We start from the raw sequence: 26,492 nt of genomic DNA on the forward strand, positions 1-26,492 counted from the left end.
AAACCCAGAACCCTTCAGAAGACCACTGTGAGACCCTATCCATAGTTCTTTGGCTTGGCTTCGCGGACGAAGATTTATGGAGGGGGTAAAAAGTCCACGTCAGCTGCAGGCTCGTTTGTGGCTGACAAGTCCGATGCGGGACAGGCAGACACGATTGCAGCGGTTGCAGGGGAAAATTGGTGGGTTGGGGTTGGGTGTTGGGTTTTTCCTCCTTTGCCTTTTGTCAGTGAGGTAGGCTCTGCGGTCTTCCTCAAAGGAGGTTGCTGCCCGCCAAACTGTGAGGCGCCAAGATGCACGGTTTGAGGCGATATCAGCCCACTGGCGGTGGTCAATGTGGCAGGCACCAAGAGATTTCTTTAGGCAGTCCTTGTACCTTTTCTTTGGTGCACCTCTGTCACGGTGGCCAGTGGAGAGCTCGCCATATAACACGATCTTGGGAAGGCGATGGTCCTCCATTCTGGAGACGTGACCCATCCAGCGCAGCTGGATCTTCAGCAGCGTGGACTCGATGCTGTCGACCTCTGCCATCTCGAGTACTTCGACGTTAGGGATGTAAGCGCTCCAATGGATGTTGAGGATGGAGCGGAGACAACGCTGGTGGAAGCGTTCTAGGAGCCGTAGGTGGTGCCGGTAGAGGACCCATGATTCGGAGCCGAACAGGAGTGTGGGTATGACAACGGCTCTGTATACGCTTATCTTTGTGAGGTTTTTCAGTTGGTTGTTTTTCCAGACTCTTTTGTGTAGTCTTCCAAAGGCGCTATTTGCCTTGGCGAGTCTGTTGTCTATCTCATTGTCGATCCTTGCATCTGATGAAATGGTGCAGCCGAGATAGGTAAACTGGTTGACCGTTTTGAGTTTTGTGTGCCCGATGGAGATGTGGGGGGGCTGGTAATCATGGTGGGGAGCTGGCTGATGGAGGACCTCAGTTTTCTTCAGGCTGACTTCCAGGCCAAACATTTTGGCAGTTTCCGCAAAGCAGGACGTCAAGCGCTGAAGAGCTGGCTCTGAATGGGCAACTAAAGCGGCATCGTCTGCAAAGAGTAGTTCACGCACAAGTTTCTCTTGTGTCTTGGTGTGAGCTTGCAGGCGCCTCAGATTGAAGAGACTGCCATCCGTGCGGTACCGGATGTAAACAGCGTCTTCATTGTTGGGGTCTTTCATGGCTTGGTTCAGCATCATGCTGAAGAAGATTGAAAAGAGGGTTGGTGCCAGAACACAGCCTTGCTTCACGCCATTGTTAATGGAGAAGGGTTCAGAGAGCTCATTGCTGTATCTGACCCGACCTTGTTGGTTTTCGTGCAGTTGGATAATCATGTTGAGGAACTTTGGGGGACATCCGATGCGCTCTAGTATTTGCCAAAGCCCTTTCCTGCTCACGGTGTCGAAGGCTTTGGTGAGGTCAACAAAGGTGATGTAGAGTCCTTTGTTTTGTTCTCTGCATTTTTCTTGGAGCTGTCTGAGGGCAAAGACCATGTCAGTAGTTCCTCTGTTTGCGCGAAAGCCGCACTGTGATTCTGGGAGAATATTCTCGGCGACACTAGGTATTATTCTATTTAGTAGAATCCTAGCGAAGATTTTGCCTGCAATGGAGAGCAACGTGATTCCCCTGTTATAAGCTAATAAAAGCACTTGTTCTCCTTCCAGTCATGAGAGCTTTTATTTGCGTTACACTAAGCTAACATCGTGAAATGGAGAAATTCTAACAAGCCCATACCTGCTGATCTAATATTGGTGATATTGTACTATGTGATAAAACTTTTAGCCCATCGATATCTGGTGAAGCATCTTCTGAAGAAAGGTGACTCTGGGGTGAGCAGATTTATAGATTTGCACAGATACAAGAAGTTGCCTTGTCAGATTAATTACTGCACCCCTCCAAGACGAGGAATATAACATGAGGGCCACTGGACAAAATACAGGGTAAGATTATGCACAAGTTATTGGTGAGTTCAGTGTTGTTTGTTCATTATTCATTGCTTGCGAGATCAGTGATTATGAGTATCTTCAATATATCTTTAATATGGTGATTTGTAGTCTGTGTAGTAGAGGTATGACAAAGGAGTAAAGAGATATTTCATATCAGAATGGTGTGTGACATGTTTGTGGTATCCAACTGCAGTCTTCTAGACATAGAAATTGAGTTGAAGCATTGAGTGTTTACAAAATGATCAGGGCTTGCAACCTTTTCAAAATGGAGGGCACATGTCAGTTTTAGGTATAGACAAGCAAGAATTTTCTATTGGCTAGAGACTCAAATCATCTTCTGCCAATAATAAAAAAAAAGTTACTTTATCAATTCTGTTGGTGTTCTATTTCAAAGCAAGTGATCATGGGAACAAGTACTCTGATTACACAGCTGAGGTAAATCAAATCCAATAGATTTCCCTCTTACCCCTGTGTTGATCTAGTTCTACTTTTTGCTTCAAACCACAGCTTCTGCCATGCATTCAACAATATCATTTTTCACCACTGCCTTCAACTGGTCTGTTTCAACCCAGCCTCTCCTTATTATTCAAACAGAATCATCTCCGTAACGCTCTTGAATCTTTTCAGTTCATCTTTTCTGCGATGGGTGATCAAAATTGTGCGTACAAAACCAAGTATGGTCTTACAATATCTTTTACACTTGTAGCACAACATCCCTGCTCCTGTACTCCAAGCCCTGAATGTTACTTAATGATGCTGTACTTTTGTCACGGTCACATACTTGTTTTCATTGGGAGTGGTGCTGGTTGCCGCTGATGATGCAAGCAAAGTGACACAAGGGAGTAATAGCGCGCATGCACCGCGTGTTAAGCGTCAGTATATGGGTGATGGATGTCAGATGCAGGAGGAGGAGAGTGGGGCAGTGAGCCAATGAGAAGGTCAGAGGTGTTTAGCTGGGTAGTCTTTGGAGAGTTGTCTAGTGAATAATAAAGCAAGTCGACTTCATAGTGTGCTGAAAGAAACAAGTGAGTGCATTCTTGTTTGTAAGCTGTGATAAATTAGTGCTGTTACATATCTTTGTCACCACTTCTGTGAAATTATGTACATGTACCCTCAATGTTCTCCAACATTGTCCATGTTACTCATTTACTGTGCAACTTCTGCCCTGATATAGCTCCCAAAGCACAACACTTTCCATTTGTTTGAGTTAAATTCTATCTGTCACTCTTCAAGTTCTTTTAGATACTGTTGTAATCTGAAATAATCTTCCCTGAGCTCAAAACCCAAACCTAAACTTAGTACGGTAAGCATGCTGGTTATGTTGTCATCCGAGGTGTTCATATGGTACATCACAGGCTCCAACATGAGGGACAAACCTCTACTATCAAGCCAATTTTATATCTGAATTGCCAGGGCACCCTGGATTCCAATGCAATCTGACCTTCTGGACTTGCATACTATGTAGGACATTGACATATGCCTTGCTAAGTAAAGTGATGTCATTATGCTTTTACATTGCTCTCTATTTCAGTTAGATCTGGCTGTTACCTTGGATGCCCTCCTGGCTCCCCAGACACAAGTTACCTCACTCATTTAACATATAGGAATATGTGGGATATATGACACAAGCAAAGATTATTCTTCCCAATATATTTATGTCCCAGTCAATCCTCTTCCAGAATTTCTGAGATATCTCTGATTGAGTTCATGCCATTCTTAGGATGGAGGATATGCAGCCAGATGTCATGGTACATGTAGGAACCAATGACAAGAGTAGGAAGGATGATATGGGTAAGAAGGGTGAGGAGGTCCTGCAAAGAATGTTCAAGGAGTTGGGTGCTAGGTTGAAGGACAAGATCTCCAGGGTAGTGATCTCCAGATTGCTACCCACGTCACGTTCTAGTGAGTTACAAATGGGAGGATAATGCAGCACATGTGGCTAAAGACATGGGTGCAAGTTTCTGGATCATTTGGCTCTCCTACAGGGAAGGTGGGACATATTCCGAGGGGACGGTTTGCATCTGAACTGGGAGGGAATTAATATCCTTGCAGGAAGGTTTGCTAGTGCTGCTCCAGTGGGTTTAAATTAGATTTGTAGGAGAAAGGGAACCAGAGTGCCAGATAAAGTGGAGGAGAGAAAAGGTTATGTTAAAATTGCATGCACCATTAGAAGTCAATGGGTTAAATGTGGTGGAAATGTTCTCAAGTGCATCTATTTCAATGCAAAGAGTATTGTAGGAAATGGAGACCAGATTAAAGCATGGATTAGTATGTGAAATTATGATATTGTGGCCATTTGTGAAACTTGGCTGCAGGAGGGGCAGGGCTGGTAGCTCCATGATCCGGGCTTCTGTTGCTTTAGTCGTGCTAGAGCCGGGGGTGGGGTATGAAAGGGGGATCAATGGCACTGCTCATCAGAGAAAATATCACAGTTGTGCTCAGGCAGGACAGACCAGGGGGCTCATTTACTGAGGTTATATGGGTGGAGTTGAGGAATGGATAAAGTATGACTACACTCGTGGGGTTGTATTATAGACCGCCCAATATTCAACGAGAATTGGAGGAACAAATCTGTACAGAGAGCAGGCAGCTTCAGGAAACGTATGGTTGTGATAGTAGGGGATTTTAACTTTCCACATATTCCATGCTGTAAAAGGGCTAGCTGGCTTGGAGTTTGTCAAATGTATTCACTAAAGTTTTCTAGATAAATATATTGAGATACCAACTGGAGAGAGAGTGCAATACTCAATCTCCTTTTAGAGAACAAGAGAGGACAGGTGATAGAAGTATGTGTAGGGGAACATTTTGGGTGATAATAATGGTAATCAGTAATAATAATGCCATTAGTTTCAAGTTGATTATGGAGAACGATCAGTCTGGGCCTAGGGCCAAGATTCTAAATTGGAGAAAGGCCAATTATAAAGAAATGAGAAAGATCTAGAATGCGTGGATTTTGATATATTAATTTCAGGCAAGGATGTGCGAGGTAAGTGGAGGTCCTTGAAAGGTGAAATGTTGAGAGAATAGAGTTGGTAGGTTCCTGTCAGGATAGAAGGAGGGGTTAGAAGGCATAGGGAAACTTGTTTTTTGAGGAATATTGGGGATCTGGTTTAGAAGAAAAAAGCAGTGTGTAACAGGTATAGACAATGTGCAAACAAATTAGGAACTTAGATTATAAAAATGCAATAAAAAGCTCAAGAAAGAAATCAGGAAGGTTAAAAGAAGACATAAGGTTACTTTGGCAGACAATGTAAAGGAAAATCCTAAGGGTTTCTACAGGTATATTAAGAGCAAAAGGATAGTAAAGACAAAATTGGTCTGCTTGAAGATCAGCGTGGTTGCCTTTGTATGGAGCCAAAAGAGATGGGAGAGGTCTTAAAAATTTTTTTCCATCAGTATTCACTCAGGAAAGGCACAGAGTTGTGGGAAGTGAGGAAAACAAGCAGTGCGGTCATGGAGCCTATACAGATTAAAGAGGAGGAAGTGTTTGCCGTCTTAAAGCAAATAAGGGTGGATAAATCCCCAGGGCTTGACAAGATATTCCCTCAGACCTTGAGGGAAGCTAATGTAGAAATTGCAGGGGTACTGGCAGAAACACTTAAATTGTCCCTAGCCACTGGTGTGGTGCCAGAAGATTGGAGGGTAGTTTATATTCTGTTGTTTGAAAAAGGCTCTAGGTAACCCTAGAAATTATAGGCCAGTAATCCTATCATCAGTAGTAGGTAACTTATTGGAATGTGTGCTAAGAGATTGGATATACAATTATTTGGAAAGCCATGGACTGATTAGGATTAGTCAATGTGGCTTTGAACGTGGTAGATCCTGTTTAACCACTCTTAGAGTTTTTGAGGTTTCCAGGAATCTTGACAAAGGAAAGGCTGTGGATGTTGTCTACATGGGCTTTAGTAAGGCCTTTGACTAAGTCCCTGATGGGAGATTAGCCAGGAAGGTTCAGCGCAAGGTATTCATAGAGAAGTAGTGAACTGGATTCAACAATGGCTGGACGGGAAAAGCCAGAGAGTAGTGGTTGATGATTGCTTCTCAGACTGGAGGCCTGCGACTATTGGTGTGCCTCAGGGATCAGTGCTGGGACCATTGTTCTTTGACATCTATATCAATGATCTGGATGATAATGTGGTAAATTGGATCAGCAAGTTTTCAGATGACATGAAGATTGGAGGTATTGTGTACAGCAAAGGTTTTTAAAGTATGCAGAGCAATCTGGACCAGCTGGAAAATAGCAGATGGAATTTAATGCAGACAAGTGTGAGATGTTGCATTTTGGAAGGACAAACTAAGAAAGGACATGTATGGTAAATGGTAGGTACTGAGGAGTGTGGTAGAACAGAGGGATCTGTGAATACAGGTACATAATTCCCTGAAAGTGGTGTCACTAGTAGATAGGGTTGTTAAGGGATCTTTTGGCATATTTGCCTTCATAAGTCAAAGTATTGAGTACAGGAGTTGGGATTTGATGTTAATGTTAAATAATATATTGGTGAGAAAAAGTTGGAGTATGGTGAGTAGTTTTGGTCATCTAAACACAGGAAAATTATCAATAAGATAGAAAGAGTGCAGAGAAGATTTATTAGGATGTTGCCTGGACTTGAGGTACTGAGTTACAGGGAAAGGTTAAACAGGATAGGACTTTATTCCCTGGAGTGTAAAATGAGGGGAGATTTGAGAGGTATTAAAATTATGAAGGGGATAGACAGAGTAAATGTTGATAGGCTTTTTCCACTGGTAGATGAGATACAAATCACAGGACATGGGTTAAGAGTGAAAGGGGAAAAGTTTAGGTAGAACATGAGGGGACACTTCTTCACACAGTGTGGTAGCACTGTACAACACCCAGCTGAAATGGTGAATGCAGGCTCAATTTTAACATTTGCACTGGTACGTGGATGGGAGAGATGTAGGGGTATGGACTGGTTGCAGGTCAGTGGGACCAAGCAAAAAAATTGGATCGGCACAGACTAAAAGGGTCAAATGGTCCTGCTTCTGTACTGTAATGTTCCATGGCTTTATGGTACTATGATTCCCTCAGACCTCTGCTTCTCCTTCCCCATGATGGCGGGGGTGGGGGGAAGAGAGGGATGGGTCTTTCTGTTTCTGGTTCACAGCACTGGTCCACTGTTCTCAGAGACTGGAACCTATTGCTGCTGAGCACAGCTGCTGCCATTTTGGGCACAGATCTCTGCAGTTGCAGGGTTTTTCTTCTAAATGCTATTGGCTCCTTTAAAAGGCCGTTTAAATCCTGTATGTAGCTGCTGACATTTGGACCAGGCATTTAAACTCTTCAGAGCAGCGTTATGTCTCCCACTCTCCTAATTTTGCACCAACAGCAATTTTGCTGTAATAGCAGTGCTTTTTTTAAATAAACTAATTATTTTACAAACCCTGAGTTTTTAGACGGTGGGAGGAAACTAGAACACCCAGAGGAAACTTAAGAGGATATGAGGAGATCCTTACACACAGCATTGGATCGCTAGCACTGGAAAAGCATTTGGCTAACCGCTATGCTGTCTGCCCTCTAAACTAACCGTACCACCTTCCACAGTAAACGTACTGCCCGTCATGCATTTTTTATGCATGCCCTGCCAAAACTTTGCAGAAACGTTAATGAACCCCCTTTGGCCATCTTTATGCAGGAAAAAAGATACCACCATGTTTGTTTCCTGATGCATGCAGCCTCAGCCTTTCAGTAATAGGTTTGCAAATATTTTCTGCACCTTCTCCATTGCTTCCACAGTACATTTTTTTTAATATGGCATCCAGAATATCTGGACTATTCCAAGGTCCTATAACCAAAGGTCCAGTACAAGTAAGGAATAATATCCAATTGTGACTCTTTGGAGATAAATCTTGGTGCTTAACCTACTTTCTTCATAGACTTTCTAACATAAGACACAGTAATTGGTCCTTGAATTGATCTCATCTATGAATATTTCTAGTTGTTCTTTTAAGTTAGAGATACACTTCTCCTCTCTCTTGCCACTTTCTTTACCACTCTCTGGGGGGGGGGGGGGAAACTATTCGCAACAATGCTTTGTGCACCTCCAGATGAGATCTGGAGCTCTGACGCTGGAGAAGTGCTATTAATTTAATAGTGTTCTTATGGATGCACCACTTGCTGAATTACAAAAGGTGTTTTCTTTTAAATCGGATCACAAATCAAGCGATGGTGTTTGGAGCAAAATAATTTCTATTTCATATATTTCACTGAAATCCTTTAAAAAGATAAAAAGCTCTGCAACTCTAAAGATTAAACTTAATGCTTTGTAAATAATTTATGGAATTAACTAACTTGCGATGAGAAGGCATTAAAATTTAGTGCTGACATCAGTGAATGTCCATTTCAACAATTAAGACAATAGTCAGGAAAAAAATACTAAAAGCACTGATCAAAGATGGATAACAATATGACTGAAGTTATTATGAACCATGTCAATGATTATTGATCAAACAAACATTCTACTTGGTTATGACCTTCAAATGGAAATAATGGCAATTATATGGAAATGGATTCTTTCAGAATGATAGCAGAGGGAACATTCAGTCAATATTCTTCAAGCATCTTGAACAAAAAGAAAGTACACCATAGGTGATACTCAGCAACAAGTCAGAAAAGATACTTGACTCCCTGATAGTGAGCAATGGTAAAGAATTTCACCTCATAGACACTTGTTACATGGTGCAGTAACTTGTTCTGTATTGATTGCTGGGTGCCATTATATCATGGCAGTAAAATACAGTAAAATCCTTTGTTTCCAGAAATTGAGCAAACCACAGCCTCAAGCAACTGGCAAAAAAAAAAATCCAAATATTAGACTTGTCTGGTGACCATAAATAAGCAGATCATGAGGCAGTAGATAAATTTTAGTTGGGCGTGGTAAGAGTAAGTCTCAAGCAGCTAGAAAATGCACTTACCCAGCATTTACTAATCCCCATAGGCACTGAATACCAGGGGTTTTATTGTATAAGTGATGCACCATCAATTACCACAAAAGACTGAAGTTGTGAAGCTGATAGGCTTTTATTGACTATAGACTGGAGCAGCAATGAATTATGGGTCAGATTGGTCTCTGCTGGTGCGTCCAGCAAACAGTAGCCAATCACAGTACATGGTTTACCACATTCACCCCTCCTTTTTAATAAGAGTCCTGCAGGGTGAGGAAAGAAATGAAACAAATATATACATATTTTACAGGTCTCCTGTCGCAGCAAATGCCATGGTAATGGTTGAGACGCAGCTGTGGTGTACTGAGCAGCCTGTGGGGTCAGTCTGTCATCACCGGTTACAGTTCGCCTGGGGGAAGGGATAGGTGAAGGGAAGAGGGGGTGCAGCACTGGTGCATCATAGGTGACAGCAGTTGCAGGGGGTGGAGTGTGGTCATCTGCAGGTTTGGGGACCCCCAAGATAGCAGTGGGGGAGAATATCTTGGTGGTTGGAGGGTTGCCAAATCCCAGATCAAGACAGTGTCCATGAACCTTTCAGGGAAGGGCACATTGGCATAAAGGGGATTTATGTGGAGGAGGTGGGGCCTCTCGACTAATGGGTCAGTCTTAGATTGCCTAGTGTGCTTCCAGAGCAGTCTAGGAAAGGTCAGCCAGGCAGGCAGTGTAGTCCCTGACGTATACTGCCTGGGGAAGGCAAGCGTTCATTCATGAGGTGTAATGTTAGTGGCCGTATATAAGCGACCTTATGAAGTGGAGCACGTCTCAGAGAGCCTCTTGCCAGTGGGAAACTAGAGGCCGCATGACTTCAGTGCTAGGAGGATGGTTTTCCAGACATGGCATTCTCCCTTTCCACCTGCCCATTCCTTCTGGGATTGCAGCTAGTGGTCCTGCTTGTGGCGATGCCCCTGGCTAGCAGGTACTGCAGCAGCTCGTCGCTCACAAATGAGGTCCCCTGGTTGCTGTGGATGAAGCAGGGGTACCCGAAAAGAGTGAAGACCTTGTGGGGGGCTTTAATGACGGTGATCATGGTCATGTCTGGGTAGGGGATGGTGAAATGGAAGTGTGAGTAGTCATCGACGATGGTGAAGTAGGCATTCTGATTTGAGGAAGGGAGAGACCCTTTGAAGTCGTTGTTCAGGTGCTTGAAGGGGTAGGTAGCTTTGATCTCATATCTTGTCAGAGCAGTAGAAGTACAGTACAGTTTGCACTTGATGCAGACCTGGCAGTTTTTAGTAATTGTTCTAACTTCTTCAATGGAGTATGGTAGGTTCTGGACTTCAATGAACTGGAAGAACCTAATTGTTCTGGGGTGGCAGTGGTTGTTGTGGAGGGTTTGCAATCTGTCTATTTGGATACTGGCACAAGTCCTGCAGGGGCATGAGAGGGCTTGTTAAGTTTGCCAGGAAGGTATTGGGTATTCTAATCATAGGTAGACAGTTCAATTCTCCACCTGTGGATTTTAACATTCTTCATTTTTGCCCCTCTGCTTATTATTGAACATGAAGGTGACCGCCTGCTTGTCTGTGAGGAAGGTGAATCATTTGTCAGTGATGTAGTGCGTCCAGTAGCGTTCTACCTCCACAATATCTGGGCCTCCTTTTCAACTGAGGAGTGACAGATTTCTGGGCTTTGGAGGGTGTAGGAGAAGGCGGCGACAGGTCTGCCTGCTTGCTCAAGTGTGACAGCCATGGCAAAGTCAAATGCATTGCACTCTACCTGGAATAGCATGGACTTATCACAAGCATCGGCATATTGGCGATGTCATCCTTGATACGGCTGAAAGCTGCACTGGCCTGAGCTAACAGGGGAAAAGACATGGCTTTGACTAATGGGTGAGCCTTGTCTGCATAGTATGAGAAGAAACCCAGGCATCTCTTTAAGGCTCTGAGGGTGTGGGGAATATGTAGTTCCAGTAGATGGTGCATACAGGCAGGGTCAGGTCCAATAATGCAGTTTTCAACCACGCAGCCAAGAATGGCTAGTCAGGACCAGGAGCTTCATGGATGGCTTGGAGGAATTTTTGAAGGTTGACGTCATGATCTTGCAGGTCATGGCTGCAGATGGCCACATTGTCAAGGTATTGGAAAGTGCCTTGCAGTTAATAGGGGTCCACCATGCAGTCCATTTCCAGCTGGAAAACAGAGACCCTGTTGGTGACACCAAAGGGGACCCGGAGGAAGTGGTAGAGATGACCATCTGCCTCACATGCAGTATAATACTGGTCCTCCAGGCTGTTCAGGAGCTGGTGATAGATTGACGAGGTTGATCATGGACAATTCTCGATATTGTTCAATCTGATTAACTATATCGGATATATGAGAAAGGAGGTACACTTTGACCATTTGATGGTCTGGCTATAATCTATGACCATTCTGCTCTTTACCCCATTCTTTTCTATGACCACGTGGGCCCTCCAGGGCTATAATCTGGCAATAATATATGACCATTCTGCTCTTTACTCCATTCTTTACTATGACCACCTGGGCCCTCCAGGGCTATTGCTGGCTATAATCTATGACCATTCTACTCTTTACCCCATTCTTTACTATGACCACCTAGGCCCTCCAGGGCTATTGCTGGCTATAATCTATGACCATTCTGCTCTTTACCCCATTCTTTACTATGACCACCTGGGCCCTCCAGGGCTATTGCTGGCTATAATCTATGACCATTCTGCTCTTTACTCCATTCTTTACTATGACCATCTGGGCCCTCCAGGGCTATTGCTGGCTATAATCTGTGACCATTCTGCTCTTTACCCCATTCTTTACTATGGCTATTGCTGGCCTCTGATGCTCCTGCCCAATCAGCGCTGAACCTTCAACTTGATGAATATTTTGTTTGCGGCTCAGTATTATCTGCTCCTGGTGGCCACTGGCTTACAGTTGGGGTGAGGTTCGAAATCATTGCTGGAGGGTTGAGCTTGAGAGTTGAGACCCCACATGTTGTGCTCAGAGGGCCGTCTCGGAACTATTTGTTGCCAACTGTGGGGGTAGGGGGAAAGGGGCCTATCGAATGCCAATGTCATGCTCTTAAGTTGGCAATGGAAGTCCAGCCCCAGCAGCAAGGGGGAGCAGAGCTGCGGCATGACAAGGAGCCTGAAGTATTTGTAAACTGTACCTCCAATGATCAAAGTCACCATACTGGATCTGTGGACATCTGCTAATTGGGGTTTGGATGTGAGTAATATCTTGTGGTTGACTGGCCACACCTTGAGGTATCAGGGTGAATAAAGCTTTCTGTACTCCCGCTATCAAACCAATAGTTCATTATGTGCCAGTTTACCTGGATGTCCATCGTAGACCTGGCGAGCTCATGTGGTCCCTTTTGGTTCAGGGTGATGGATGCTAGTGTTAGATTTACTGTCTGAGTGTGATGAGGGGCCCAAGTTGGCTGCCTTCGCTGTTTCCCCCAAGGGGCTGCAGACCCGTGAAGATGATGCTGGCCATGTGGTCAAAAATGGTGGCCCCATTTCTCGCACATGGTGTCGCGGGTCCACAGAGGAGATAACACTGATCTTGCTGTCCACGCGTGGGGCTGCTAGATTTCATGAGGCGGGTTAGACTGGAAGACTTTTATGTAATGCCCCATTTTTCTGAAACTTGCACATACTACCTCCTTGGTAGGGCACCATTTCCCTGGATGCTTGCCCTGCCTGCAGAAGTAGCATTTGGGGCAATCACCCACCATGGTGGCCGAGGTCAGGTTGCTAGAGGAGTGTGATGATACCTGTGACTAGTCACTCTCGGTGCGGGACAATGTTCCCCTTCCCCGTCTCAAGGTAGTGGCCACTGTGGCAGCCAAGTAGTTGACTGAGTTTGAGAGGGTCACTTCCAACATCTCTGTTAATTCTACCGCCTTTTGCAGGTCGAATAACTTCTGTTCCAGGAGTCATTGTCTTATGTATCCGGAGCGGATGCTGGCCACATAAGCATCCTGGATGAGGTCGTCTGCATTCAGGGCAGCGTGCAGAGGGCCCGAAGGTACTCGGTGCTCGACTCGCCGGGTCGCTGCTTCTTGGTGGCCAGGAGTTACCTTGTGTAGACCTCGTTTTCCCTTCTGCTATACTGGACCTTCAGTATACCCATTGCCTCTGCATACAATTTGGCATCATTGATCATTGGGAAGACCAAGGATCCAACTCGTGAAAATCGGAGCTTCAGCCTGTCCTAGTCTGTGTTAGCAATGTTTGTGGTCACTGTCAGGAAGTCCTCAAAGCAGCATAGCCAGAGTTCAAACGCGTTCGGGCATCAGACGATTGAGGGTCTATGTTCAGTCTCTCGGGTTTCATGTATTGCTTTTTTCTTGGAAAAATTGTAGTCAATAAAATTGATGCACCATCAATTACCATAAAAGACTGAAGTTGTGAAACTGAGGCTTTTATTGACTATAGACTGTAGTAGCAACCAACCTCATCGACTGATCATGGTAGGATGAATGGGGAGCACGCAAGGGATCGGTCTTGGGAGGTAAAATCTATAGCAAATAGGTGGAGTGTCTTCCCTTTTCCTTTGAGCTGGAAGAGATGCTGAATAGTTAATCAGCCTCCCTGAAATTTCATATTACCAGATAAATAATTAGGCCGGACAGACATGCTTGTGAACGGGGAGAAAATAGTTTTGCTCAATAAAGGAAAGTAGCACTCTTGTACTGAAATCAATCAATGGCAGAGGAAAAGATTAGGCAGAAACTTAATTGAAGAGATAGCAACAGCTCTTCTATTTATTTTACCCGCAGGTATGCACAGGTAAAAGTGTAGTTTGATGAAATGTATTAACAGATAATTTGTGATATTGAGAATATGGAAACCTAAACACTTGATGCACTGAAACACAAGCCACAGATTTTGTACAGCCTTGCGTTTACTCCACTGTCTACCTATCACATTACATATTAAAACATTCCTTAATGTTGAAGATATATTTACACGAATGCATTGTATAGATTGGAGGGAAATCTCCAAAACCAAATGTCTTGAGTTAAGAGCAACACTTAATGATTTAGCTTCGTTACAAATGATTTGTGTATTATGTTGGTCCCCCTTTGAGTAAACCTTGGCTATAAATTATATGGTTTGAATTGGGGGGGGGGGGGAAAGGAAGTTATAAATGCCTTGGATGTTTAACATGTGTACCCTCATCAATTTGAAAATGTTGCTTTTCTCTCTCTGTTTTGATGTGGCCTTCCCATTTCTATAAACATTTGTTTTCTACTTTTCCATTTAACTTTCTCTTCTCTACCATATTAAGGAGTACAGGGCAACACTAATGGTGTCTTTGTCTGCCTTATGGCTGGCAGAAGACGATTCTGTGTCATATTACATGTTCCCTTCTATAAGATGACAATAAAGGAACCTTGAATCACCTTAGATTAAAGCTTTCACCACAGCACTAATGTCACTTTCCAAGAGAAGTATAATCATCAGGCCATTCCATCCAGAAATGAACATTCTATCATTGGGATCTGAAACCATCTCAAGAAGACAATTTCTCTAAATATTCACTTATTTATTGAACTCTTTCTTGGGCTCATGACCATGATGGATGTAGGGAGCTGCTGGGTTAACCTTTATTCCTAGCTTTCAACTCTACAAGTTATTTTGTTAAATTTAAAATTTTCTGTATAACAGAAACTTATTGGTGGCATAGTTCATTCCAACTCTTTTTTTTGCAAAAAAATGTAATGAACTGGGAACTGGAGGTTGGTTAACAAGATTGTCAAAGGCTAACTGATGTCTACTGGTAATATCAATCTCTTATTACTGGTGCTACAACTTGGAGCAAAGTAGATAATGTTGAGCAAGGGAAAAGGACAGATGGAGGTTATAGACCAGCAGGTAAATATAAAAGCAAATAATTGATTTTTTTTTTGTGCATGAAAAGATGACATGATAAAGTGAACAGAACATTGAGGCCATTACCCAACTCTTCATAAACCAGAAAACCAACTGTGGTTTACTTGGGTAATCTTTGTTTAAGACTGTCTCAAAATAATGGAATGAAGTTGGCATGCCTAATGTGGATAATTCTTGGATTTTAAATTCCTGTACAGATTTGCATTCCATCACCATCATTCAATTAGCGCTCAGAATTCATTCCCAGGAATGAGAGTGCGAATTAAGGCAGTGGTCGTCGATAGAGATGCATTACCAATAGCACTATACTGTTGCAAATAATATGAATGTCTGCTGCCACATGTGGCCGCATGCTTCAATGCCAAAAACCTAGCACAAATCCAGAAAGGAATCACCCAATGGTTGAATAAGAGAGGCTGCTTTTTTAACTGAAAAATCACTTTTGTCTCCTCATCACATTGAAAGAGTATGCTGTAAGGAGTCACGTGATGGAGTAGTGGCCGGACGGTGAACTCCAGCCCTCTCCAGAAAAGTCGGGAAAAACGAGAGAAAATACAAAGGCACAGAAATACAAGTTAAAGAAAAGTGAATATAAAGGTGGAAAGAAGATGGAGACAAAAGGAGAAAAATCAAAATCAACGGAAAGAAGAGAGGAAGAGAAGACAACGGAGGAAAAAGGTGAAGGCCTTACCTGTCCGAAGAGGCCCGCTGTGGAGAGAAGACCCCACTACCTCAGGTCGGTAGAAAGAGAACTACAACAATGGCTCACAGAGCCGAGTAAAAGTGCGCAACCGCGCATGCGCGACTCCTCGCGCATGCGCGATGCGCATACAAAAAAACACACCGACGGGAGGGGGGACCAGCTGGGGAGTCGATCTCCACAGCCGGCAACGACAGCTGCAGAACACCTGCAGCAAGAAGACACCACAGAAGACAATGGAAACAAGAAAGAAGAGGAGGAAAGGGCAGCAAAGAAACAACAGATGGTCAACCTAGAGGAAGAAGAAGAGGAAGAGGAAGAGTACAGGGAAATAGAAGTAGAAAAGATAGGCAAGGTAAAGGAGGTACTTGCTCTTGTTAGAGGATACATGGAGTCATTTAAAGAATGGCAAACACAGGAATTCAATGATTTAAGAAGAAGAATAAACAACACAGAAAAGAAAATAAATAAAATGGATATGACCTTAACAGAAATGGGGAAAAAAATGGACAAGATGGAAGAACGGGCAATAGCAGCAGAAATGGAGGTAGAAGACTTAAAAAAGAAATTGGAGGAATCTAATAAAAAAACTAAAGAGACACAAGAATTACTAGCCCAAAAAATAGATATAATGGAAAATTATAACAGAAGAAATAACATAAAGATAGTGGGCCTTAAGGAAGATGTAGAAGGCAAGAATATGAGGGAGTTTATAAAAGAATGGATCCCTAAGGCCCTAGGATGTCCAGAACTACAGCAAGAAATGGAAATAGAAAGGGCACATAGAGCATTGGCCCCTAAACCACAACCACAACAAAAACCAAGATCTATTGTAGTAAAATTCCTAAGATATACTACAAGAGAAAAGGTGCTGGAGAAGACAATGGAAAAAGTAAGAGAGGGCAACAAACCACTGGAGTATAAAGGGCAAAAAATCTTCATTTATCCAGATATAAGCTTTGAACTCCTAAAGAAGAGAAAAGAGTTCAATGCAGCAAAAGCGATTTTATGGAAGAAAGGATATAAATTTACACTGAAGCATCCTGCGGTATTGAAAATATTTATTCCAGGACAACAAAACAGACTATTCTCGGATCCAGAAGAAGCACGAAAATTTGCAGAACAATTACAAAAATAGACTGAGGGATGAAGACGGGTAATGAGAGCAAAAATTATCACGATTGATATGTATGTGGGTAAAGACAAAAATAGACTGAGGGATGAAGACGGGTAAGGAGGGTAAAAATGACCACGATTGAAATGTATGCGGGTAAAGAGGTATAAGAGTGAATAGAGACAACGGGCATATGTGAAAGTATCTGTAATTAGAGGAAAACATAGAAAGTATAGACAAGAATCAATAAGGGAAGGTAATGGAATAGAGAGAATAAGGAGGGAACTAAAAGAGTGACCTTTGTGACATAAAAAACGAAATCTTTTCTGGGGGGGGCTGGGTGGGGGGAAAAGAGCGGTCACTGCAAAATCAGTTGACGCTTGCGAGTGGATTCGCAAATCCAAATGGAGAGGGGAGATGTGGTTGTCCGACAAGGGATAAAGGGCAACTCAGGAGGGGAAGGGGAGATTGGGGATAAAGAAGATAGAAATAGGAGAATAAGGAAAATGTTGGATGTTGTAGGAATGTTGTCTGGTAAAGAGTTGAAAATAAGAAAACAGAAATGGAAAAGGAGGAAAGGTAATGATGGAAAAACGGAAAGAGAAGATAAACAAAATATAAAATGGCTACGCTGAACTATATGACTCTAAATATTAATGGAATACATAACCAAATTAAAAGGAAGAAACTACTAAATTTACTGAAAAAGGAAAAAATAGATATAGCATTTGTCCAAGAAACACATTTAACTGAATTGGAGCACAAGAAATTAAAGAGAGATTGGGTAGGACATGTAACAGCAGCATCGTATAATTCAAAAGCAAGAGGAGTGGCTATATTAATTAGCAAAAATGTGCCATTTAAAATAGAAGAGGAAATAATAGATCCAGCAGGGAGATATGTTATGATAAAATGTCAGATATATTCAGAGCTTTGGAATCTACTTAATATATATTCACCTAACGAAGAAGATCAAAAGTTTATGCAAGATATCTTTTTGAAGGTAGCTAATACGCAAGGGAACATACTAATAGGAGGGGATTTCAATCTGAATTTGGATCCAAATATGGATAAAACGGGGAAAAAAATTAACAGGAAGAACAAAGTAACCAAATTTATAATTAAATCAATGCAAGAAATGAAACTTGTGGACATATGGAGGAAACAAAACCCAAAAGAAAAGGAATACTCATACTACTCGACTAGACATAAAACATACTCAAGGATAGACCTATTCCTGTTATCAGCCCACATACAAGGGAGAGTTAGGAAAACGGAATATAAAGCTAGACTATTATCGGACCACTCACCCCTGTTATTGGCAATAGAGCTAGAAGACATCCCTCCAAGAATGTATAGATGGAGATTAAACCCCATGCTACTTAAAAGACAGGATTTTAGAGAATTTATTGAAAAACAATTAAAAATGTACTTTGAAGTAAATACGGAATCAGTGGAAGATAAGTTTATACTATGGGACGCAATGAAAGCATTCATTAGAGGGCAAATAATAAGTTATGCAACCAAGATGAAGAAGGACTATAATCAGGAAACAGAGCAGTTGGAAAGGGAAATAATAAACATAGAAAAAAAATTAGCAATAAAGGAAGATACAACCAAAAGAAGAGAATTGGCGGATAAAAAAATAAAATATGAAACATTACAAACATATAAGGTGGAGAAGAATATAATGAAGACAAAACAGAAATATTATGAACTAGGGGAAAAAACACACAAAATCCTAGCATGGCAGCTTAAGACAGAGCAAACTAAGAAAACGGTATTGGCAACAAGGAAAAAAGACAAACAAATTACATATAATCCAAAAGAAATTAAGGAAAACTTCAGAGAATTCTATGAACAATTATACCGAACCGAAAACGAAGGGAAAGAAGGGAAAATAGATGAATTTTTGACTAAAATTGAACTACCAAAACTACAAATAGAGGAACAAAATAAATTAACAGAACCATTTGGAACAGTAGAAATACAAGAGATAATAAAAAATTTACCAAATAATAAGACACCAGGAGAGGATGGACTCCCAATAGAATTCTACAAAACATTTAAAGACCTAATAATACCGCCCCTCCTGGATGTAATCAACCAGATTGATGAGACACAAAACTTACCAGATTCATGTAAAACAGCAATAATTACAGTGATACTAAAACAAGGGAAAGATCCACTCTCACCAGCGTCATATAGACCAATATCTTTGCTAAACACAGATTATAAGATAATAGCTAAACTATTAGCGAACAGATTAGCAGAACAGGTACCGAAAATGGTAAATTTAGACCAAACTGGATTTATCAAAAAAAGACGCACAACAGACAATATTTGTAAATTTATTAACTTAATTCATGCAGTAGAAGGAAATAAAGCACCGGCAGTAGCAGTTGCTTTAGACGCAGAGAAGGCCTTCGACAGAGTAGAATGGAATTACTTGTTCAAAGTATTGCAAAAATTCAGTTTACCGGAGAAGTATATTAATTGGATTAAAGCATTATATAAGGGACCGTTAGCGAAAGTGACAGTAAATGGACATGTATCAAAGCAATTTAACTTAAGCAGGTCAACGCGGCAGGGATGCCCACTATCACCATTATTGTTTGCGCTAGCTATAGAACCACTAGCAGAATCGATAAGAAGAGATAATAATATAAAAGGAATAAAAATAAAAGACAGGGAATATAAAATCAGTCTGTTTGCGGATGATGTGATAGTGTACTTAACAGAACCAGAACTATCAATAAAAGAACTATATAAGAAATTGAAGGAATATGGAGAAGTGTCGGGATACAAGATAAACGTAAATAAAAGTGAAGCAATGCCTATGAATAACGCGGATTTCTCAAAATTTAAGGAGGAATCCCCATTCAGATGGCAAACGCAGGCAATAAGATACCTAGGTGTGCAAATAAACAAAAATCTAGGCCAATTATATAAACTCAATTACAATCCACTAATGAAAAAACTACAGGACGATTTAGAGCATTGGAAAGAGCTACCACTAACACTGATAGGAAGGATAAACTGTATTAAAATGAACATTTTTCCAAGGATACTATACTTATTTCAGGCATTGCCAATACAACTGACAGAAAAATTCTTCAAAGAGTTAAAGAAAATAATAAGGAGATTTTTATGGAGAGGGGGGAAACCGAGGATAGCACTAGACAAATTAACAGAATGGTATAAACAAGGAGGCTTACAATTGCCAAACTTCAAAAATTATTATAGAGCCGCACAATTAAGGTACCTATCAGATTTTTATCAAACAAGGGAAAAACCAGACTGGACGAGACTAGAATTAGATAAAATAGGGGAAAAGATACCTGAACACATATTATATAAATGGGACGAAAAATTGGTACAACATAGAACTTCTCCAGTATTACACCATCTCCTCAATATATGGAAGAAGATACATGTAGAAAGAAATAAAATAAATTACCAAATACCAAAACTAATATTGACGCAAAATAAGCTACTCCCTTTTACAATAGACAACCTTGCCTTTAGAAAATGGGAAAAAAAAGGGATTAAAAGAATAGAAAATTGTTTTTCAGGAAGTAGATTCTTATCCTTTGAACAAATGAGAGATAAGTACAATATAACGGGAGATACAGCGCTGGCATATTACCAACTGAGATCCTACTTGAAAGATAAATTAGGAAGCAACTTGAGTTTACCAGAGGGAAGTAACCTTGAATATGTGATTACAGATACAATGTTAATCAAAAGATTTATAAAAAATATGTATATTAAACTGCAAGAAAAGGAAAATGAGGAAACAAATGGTAAAACTAAACAAAAATGGGAACAAGATTTAAATATAAAGATAAAAAAGGAAACATGGGAGAAGTTATGCTCTGGAACGATGAGAAATACAATAAATACGAGGCTGCGTATGATACAATATAATTGGTTACACAGACTATACATTACACCGCAAAAGTTAAATAAATGGGACCCAACAGTATCTGATAGATGTTTTCGATGTAAAAAAGAAAGGGGAACAACAATTCATGCAATCTGGACATGTGAGAGAGTAGAAAAATTTTGGGATGATCTCAATCAGATATTAAATAAAATAACAGAAAACAATATACCAAAGAATCCAGAGATCTTTCTCCTAAGTAACATAAAAAATAAAGAATTTGGAATTGACTTGGAGGATGCACAAAAAAGATTTGTTAAGATAGCCCTAGCTGTAGCAAAAAAATGTATTATGTCAACCTGGAAATTGGAAGATAATTTGAAAATACAACAATGGTATATAGAAATGAATAAATGTATTCCATTAGAAAAAATAACATATAGTTTAAGAAATAATATTGAAATATTCGAACAAGTATGGGAGCCTTACATTAAATACAATAGCGAAAACCTACCGGGAACAAACATTACCTAAGTTGATGGAAGGAGAAGAGAAGAAAAAAATGGACTCAGTAGAATTTCTGGTGTATTTTTGTTGAATGACAACATTGTCTAACTGAATTAATGCAACCTAGATTGTATAACTAAAATGGATGAGAGGGGGGAGGGATGGGGGGGTGGCTTGGGAGGAGGGAGGGGGGAGGGAGAAAAAGTCACTGTAAATGTGTGGAAAAGAAAAAGTGTATATCATGGCTATTGTGATTTATGGTGTGAAAAATAAAAAATTTAAAAAAAAAAAAAAAAAAAAAAAAAAAAAAAAAAAAAAGAAAGAGTATGCTGTAAATGGTCTTGACATATAACAGTCTCTGCCATGCCTTTCACATTCTCTCTTTTAAAAAAATGAATCCTAATATATTGCAAATCACTTTCTTACAGATGGAAAGTATGCTAATACTTCTTGCTCTAAATTATCTGGAAGAACATTGCTCTTCCTTACTATTTTTCCTATCAATGGTTAGTTATGATAGTTGTTTTTAAATCATTGCTCCATGAAATCCTTATGGGCATATGAAAATATAATTGTCTTAAAATAGTATTAATAATAGTTGTTCAAAATGTTACCATTATAAATTAATATTGTTTCTTCTGGAACATGTAGGTTGGTCATCAGAATACTGCAATACAACATGGAAGTAATTCCATTCAGTTTGGTTTACTCCATAAAGAATTATTTGAAATACCTCTTGATGGGTAAATTGGAAGTGTGCCTCATAGATAAGTCCCAATGTTGCAGGGTTTCATCTAAAGATACAAAGAACCATCAAGTTAGATCCTTTTCACAAATCATGAGCTTATCCCCTCTATTATTTATAGTTGGTTAGTAAATAAGAATCTGGAAAAGAAATGAACATACAGGACTATTTTATGAGTTCAGATGTTAACAGATTTAGAAATACTGTATAGAAAAAAACATGGAGTACTAAAATTAAGTTTAAGAAGGCAAAATTAAATCTTTTCTGATGAAAGTAAAAGGTTGTTGATGAAATTTTAATGCAGTAAAATGAAATGATTCATTTTGCCTGAGGAGTGAAGATGGATAATTTTGATGAATGTACAGAAGATGAATGATTTGGGATGTGTGTTGCCAAGTTGGGAAAGTTATTACAAATACACTATATTCTTTAATTTGTAAAGGAATAGAATACAAAAACAAGTAACTTGTACATCTTTATAAATAAACCATGGTTAGATCACTTAGACGCAAATGTGATCAAGTCTGTCTTCAGAGTTAGGAAGAATGTCAAAGCCTTGGAGAGGATTCAAAGAAGATTTACTGAACTGGTAACAAGGATGAAAGACTGTCTGAATGAATGGGTCAGATAAAAGGCAAAAGTTTCTCAGGAGCTAACAGAAAAAAGGAAAGATTAGCTGGTCTGCAAGAAAAAAGTCAGTGAAACGAGTTAGACAGCTCTTTAAAAGAGCCCACATAGGTATAAATGGGCTGAATTGGTTCCTTTTGTACTTTATAATTTTATTATTCCATTTGTGAAGAAGGGACTTGGTAGGTATGCCATGGAGCATCACAGAAATGTGAAGAAAATAGCACAAAAGGAAATCCTACAATAGCTGGAACTCTTTTATGAATTTTCTACATTGGTAAAGGATCAGTAATGTACCAGACATTTCCCCCCCCCCTGCCAAAAAAAATCATCCTACTCTTTTCCTGAATGCAATTGCTCAGTATAAGAGTGCATGCTATTGAGAGGAATAAACAAATTGCTTCAGCCAGATGGTGAATCTGTGGAATTCATTGCCACACATATCTGAGGAGACCAAGTCATTAGTTGTATTTAAAACTCAGGTTGATAGTTGCTTTATTAAGACCATCAAAGGTTTTGGGGTGAAGGCAGGAGAAAAGGGTTGAAAGGAGAAATTATTCAGCCATGATTTGAGTTGTGGAGCAAACTCGATTGGGCCAAATGGCCTAATTCTGCCTCTGTCTTATGGGCAAATGCACTGGACATCCCTATGGTGAAGGTGAAGACATAAAGTCCATGTCTCAGACAGTGCACAACAAGGGTGCAAGGTTTTGTTCTTGGCAGAATTCGTCTCTCTGTGTAAATTGGCTTACTGCTGTTGCCACAAATTAAATGAGTTCTGAGGCTATCTGGATCGATTGACAGCAATTTTTCATGATGAGCAGCTACGAATAAATTTGTTCTAGTCTGATTCGTGTTGGTGCCCTTGAAAGGCCAGATTAAACCATTTCACTCAAACTGTCATCAGATTTCATCAGAGAGTCTTACACTTGTTAAGAGAATATTATGAAGACTTGAACAGTGTCTTACTAATAGAAAATGAAAAAAGATTTCATGGTTTAATGCTTTTATCATAGCACAGCTGAGTGAAATTGATCATCGGTAACAAGCTGGATTCACATTTCACCTCAGAAATTCAATATTAACTAGCAATTTATGTTGATTTGTGTTGGACAGCTGTAAGAGCACCTCATGCAAGAGTACTTAATAACAATCTCTGCAGATTGACAATGTTAGAAAGAGTTTCCACAAAGTAATACTTTGGAAGTGAACAAAATACAAGCTGTATATTTGCGTACTTCACAAATTTGTATTGATTCATATTAAAATTCTAGATCTGAAAATAGAACTGGAATCCATAAACAAAAACTAGGCTTTTTTAAAGTTATGATATTGTCACTTGCCCAGTATTTGGCTGGGAAGAGAATCTTGAAGAGGGATATCATTGCCAGCAGGAAATATTCTGTCAAGCCCAATTATAATACGACATTGGTGATTGGATATCTTATGCTTTCATAATTGCAATTTTAGGACAATCCAATCAATTGTATCATGGGTAATAACAATGTTTGAATTAAAATGCCATTTTTAGGTTGAAAACCACTCATTTAAGAGATATTCAATCTCACAAAAAGCCACTTTGAAACTAGACTAGTTAACACAATTTATATTTTACATTGTGGGTGTAAATGAACATTATCATGTCTATTAATCATTCACAAGATTATATTGATTCTATGATCAAAGAAACTGTGTTGCTTACATTAAAGAGAAAGTGAAAAGACAACTATATCGTGAAAAATGAAAATGTTAGAAATAAAAAGTCAACCAGCATCTCCAGTAATGTTTCAGGTAGAGACCTATTATTGAAACTGAATCTGGAGAGAGAGATGAAAAGCAAAAGCCACAAGATGTGGACAGTTAGAAATTGAGAATACCAAAAAATGGAGTGTAAAAAGTTGTAAACTCTGGGTTGTGGGACATGCAAGTAACACTTGTTAAGGAAGCTAGAAAAATCTCAGATTATGAGCAGAAAAACTGCCTAGGTTTGAAAAAGCGAAAATGAATTATCTGAAGTAAAAACACAAAAGTTAAAGGAACTCAGCAAAGGTACATAACCAATGTTTCGGGCCTGAGTCCTCCTTCAAGGTATGAACAAAAAGCAGGCAGATGTCTGAATAAAAAGGCTAGGGGAGAAGGGAAGGAAGGGCACGGGGAGGAATACATGGCAATGGACAAAAGGTGCAAAAAGGACATGGAGAGGAGGACAGGAGAAGATTAATTGGGAGAGGGGGGCTCTGTGATTGCAGAGCTGGAGGAATGGAGACAGAGGGGTAGGGAAGGGGAGAGATGGGGAGGGCTAAGAGAAACTGGAGGTTAATCTAAATGCCACCTAGAGAGATTCAATAGGTCAGTCAGCAACCATGGAAGGCCCCAACGCAACATTAACATAGTCGAATAGGGAGTGAAAAGTTCAGTTACTTTAATAGCACCTCCAAAACCTTCAACCTCTAGCATCAAGATGGACCCGGATAACAGGTGCATGGGCACAGAAGCACTCACAGGGTCCCCTTCAAGTTGCATACTATTCTTTTTCATAAATTTATTCCAGTTCTTTATTCGCAATTCTATAAAACCATAGAATATTGCAACATAGAAAACAGGACTTTGGGCCTTCTAGTCTGTGCTGAAATATTATTCTGCCTAGTCGCACTGACCTGCATCCAGTTCATACCCTCCATGCCACTCCCATCCATGTACTAATCCAAAATTTTGTTAAATGTTAACATTGAGCCTGCATTCACCACGTTAGCTGACAGCTCATTCCATATTCCAACTACTCTGTGTAGAGAGATTCCCCCTAAATGCAGTGGGATTCAACCTTTTTCTTTCCACTTACATAACACTGTAAGTAATCCCTATTCAATGGCTGCTCTGTGATTAGTAAGGGATTACTTGAGGTGGTATGTCGGTTGGAAGGGAAGGTTGAAAACCACTGCACTAGACCCAACTGTTACTGAAATATTTTGCTTGAGAAAAATTGTCATTGGCTCATTTCTTTTGGAGGTATGGAACTCTGCACATAATGAGTTGATTGGGTACGATTAAAACTTTTTCTTTCTACTCAAGTAATCCCTTACTAATCACAGAGCACCCATGGCATAGGGAATACATAAAGTGATATGTGAGGGGAAGGAAAAAGTTTGAGAACCACTGTCTTAAGATTTTTTATACTCCACAAATACCTCATTTGCTCCTTGTTGCCTATACCTGCTTTCCACCTCTTCTTAACCAGATCCCCAATATCCCTCAAAAACCAAGAATCCCTATTCCTGCTAAATTTGCCTTTGATCATGACGGGAACATACAAACACTGTACTCTCAAAATTTCACCTTTGAAGGCCTTCCAATTACTGAACACATCCTTGCCAGAAAGCAACTTATCCAAATCTACGCTCTCTTTATCCTTTCTTGTTTCCTCAAAATTGGCCTTTCTCCAATTTAGGATCTCAACCCGAGGACCAGACCTATTCTTATCCATGATTGAAATTAATGGTATTATGATAATTGGATCCAAAGTGTTCCCCTGCATATGCATCTGTCACCTGTCCTGTTCCTTCCCCCTCCCCCATAGGAGATACAGAATTGCAAAGTCTTGATGGTACCTCTATATATTGATTTAGAAACCTTCCCTGAACACATTTGACAAAGTTCAAAACATCAAGCCCTTTTACAGTAAATGATCTTTTACCTGAAGACATTGCAATTTACCAAAAGAGCTACAGTGGTTCAAAGTGAACTAACCCCATGATGACATCAAGCTCAATTTACGATGGACAATAATTAGTGACTTATGTCACAATTGATCAAGGGAGGGAGTGTCTCTGTGAATGCAGAGTTGGAGAAAAGTAGCAGAGGGAGAGACTGAACTAGAGGAAAGGAGAAATAGAGTAGGTGGAAGGGAAGAGATGGGGGGAGGGCTAACAGAAAATGGAGGTGAATGTTAATGCCATCTGACTGGAGGTGCCCAGATGGAATACAGGATGTTGTTCCTCCAATTTATGGGTGATCTCATTCTGGGAGTTCATAAACATGTCAGCATGGTCTTGTGTATAATCCCACCCTAACCAGGAACACCTTATTTTCTGTCTGGACACTTTTCAGCCAGATGGCTTTAACATAGACTTCTCTGCTTTCTACTAAACTTGCTTGCCTTTTCTTTCCCCTCCACCT

General features: G+C 40.4%; 1 long non-coding RNA gene across 2 annotated transcripts in view; it reads right to left on the bottom strand.

Moving 5' to 3' along the window:
• Positions 1 to 26,078, bottom strand: part of LOC138743028 (uncharacterized) — a 66,344-nt gene extending 40,266 nt beyond the window's left edge. For both annotated transcript variants that reach the window (XR_011344607.1, XR_011344606.1), the window contains exons 1-2: positions 26,011 to 26,078; positions 21,681 to 21,741 (exon numbers count right to left, since the gene is read on the bottom strand). This is a non-coding gene — a long non-coding RNA (uncharacterized lncRNA). The remainder of the gene's footprint in view (positions 1 to 21,680; positions 21,742 to 26,010) is intronic.
• Between the last annotated feature and the right edge of the window lie 414 nt (positions 26,079 to 26,492).

This window comes from Narcine bancroftii, chromosome 9 (genome assembly GCF_036971445.1).
Source record: "Narcine bancroftii isolate sNarBan1 chromosome 9, sNarBan1.hap1, whole genome shotgun sequence".
Lineage (NCBI taxonomy): Eukaryota > Metazoa > Chordata > Chondrichthyes > Torpediniformes > Narcinidae > Narcine > Narcine bancroftii.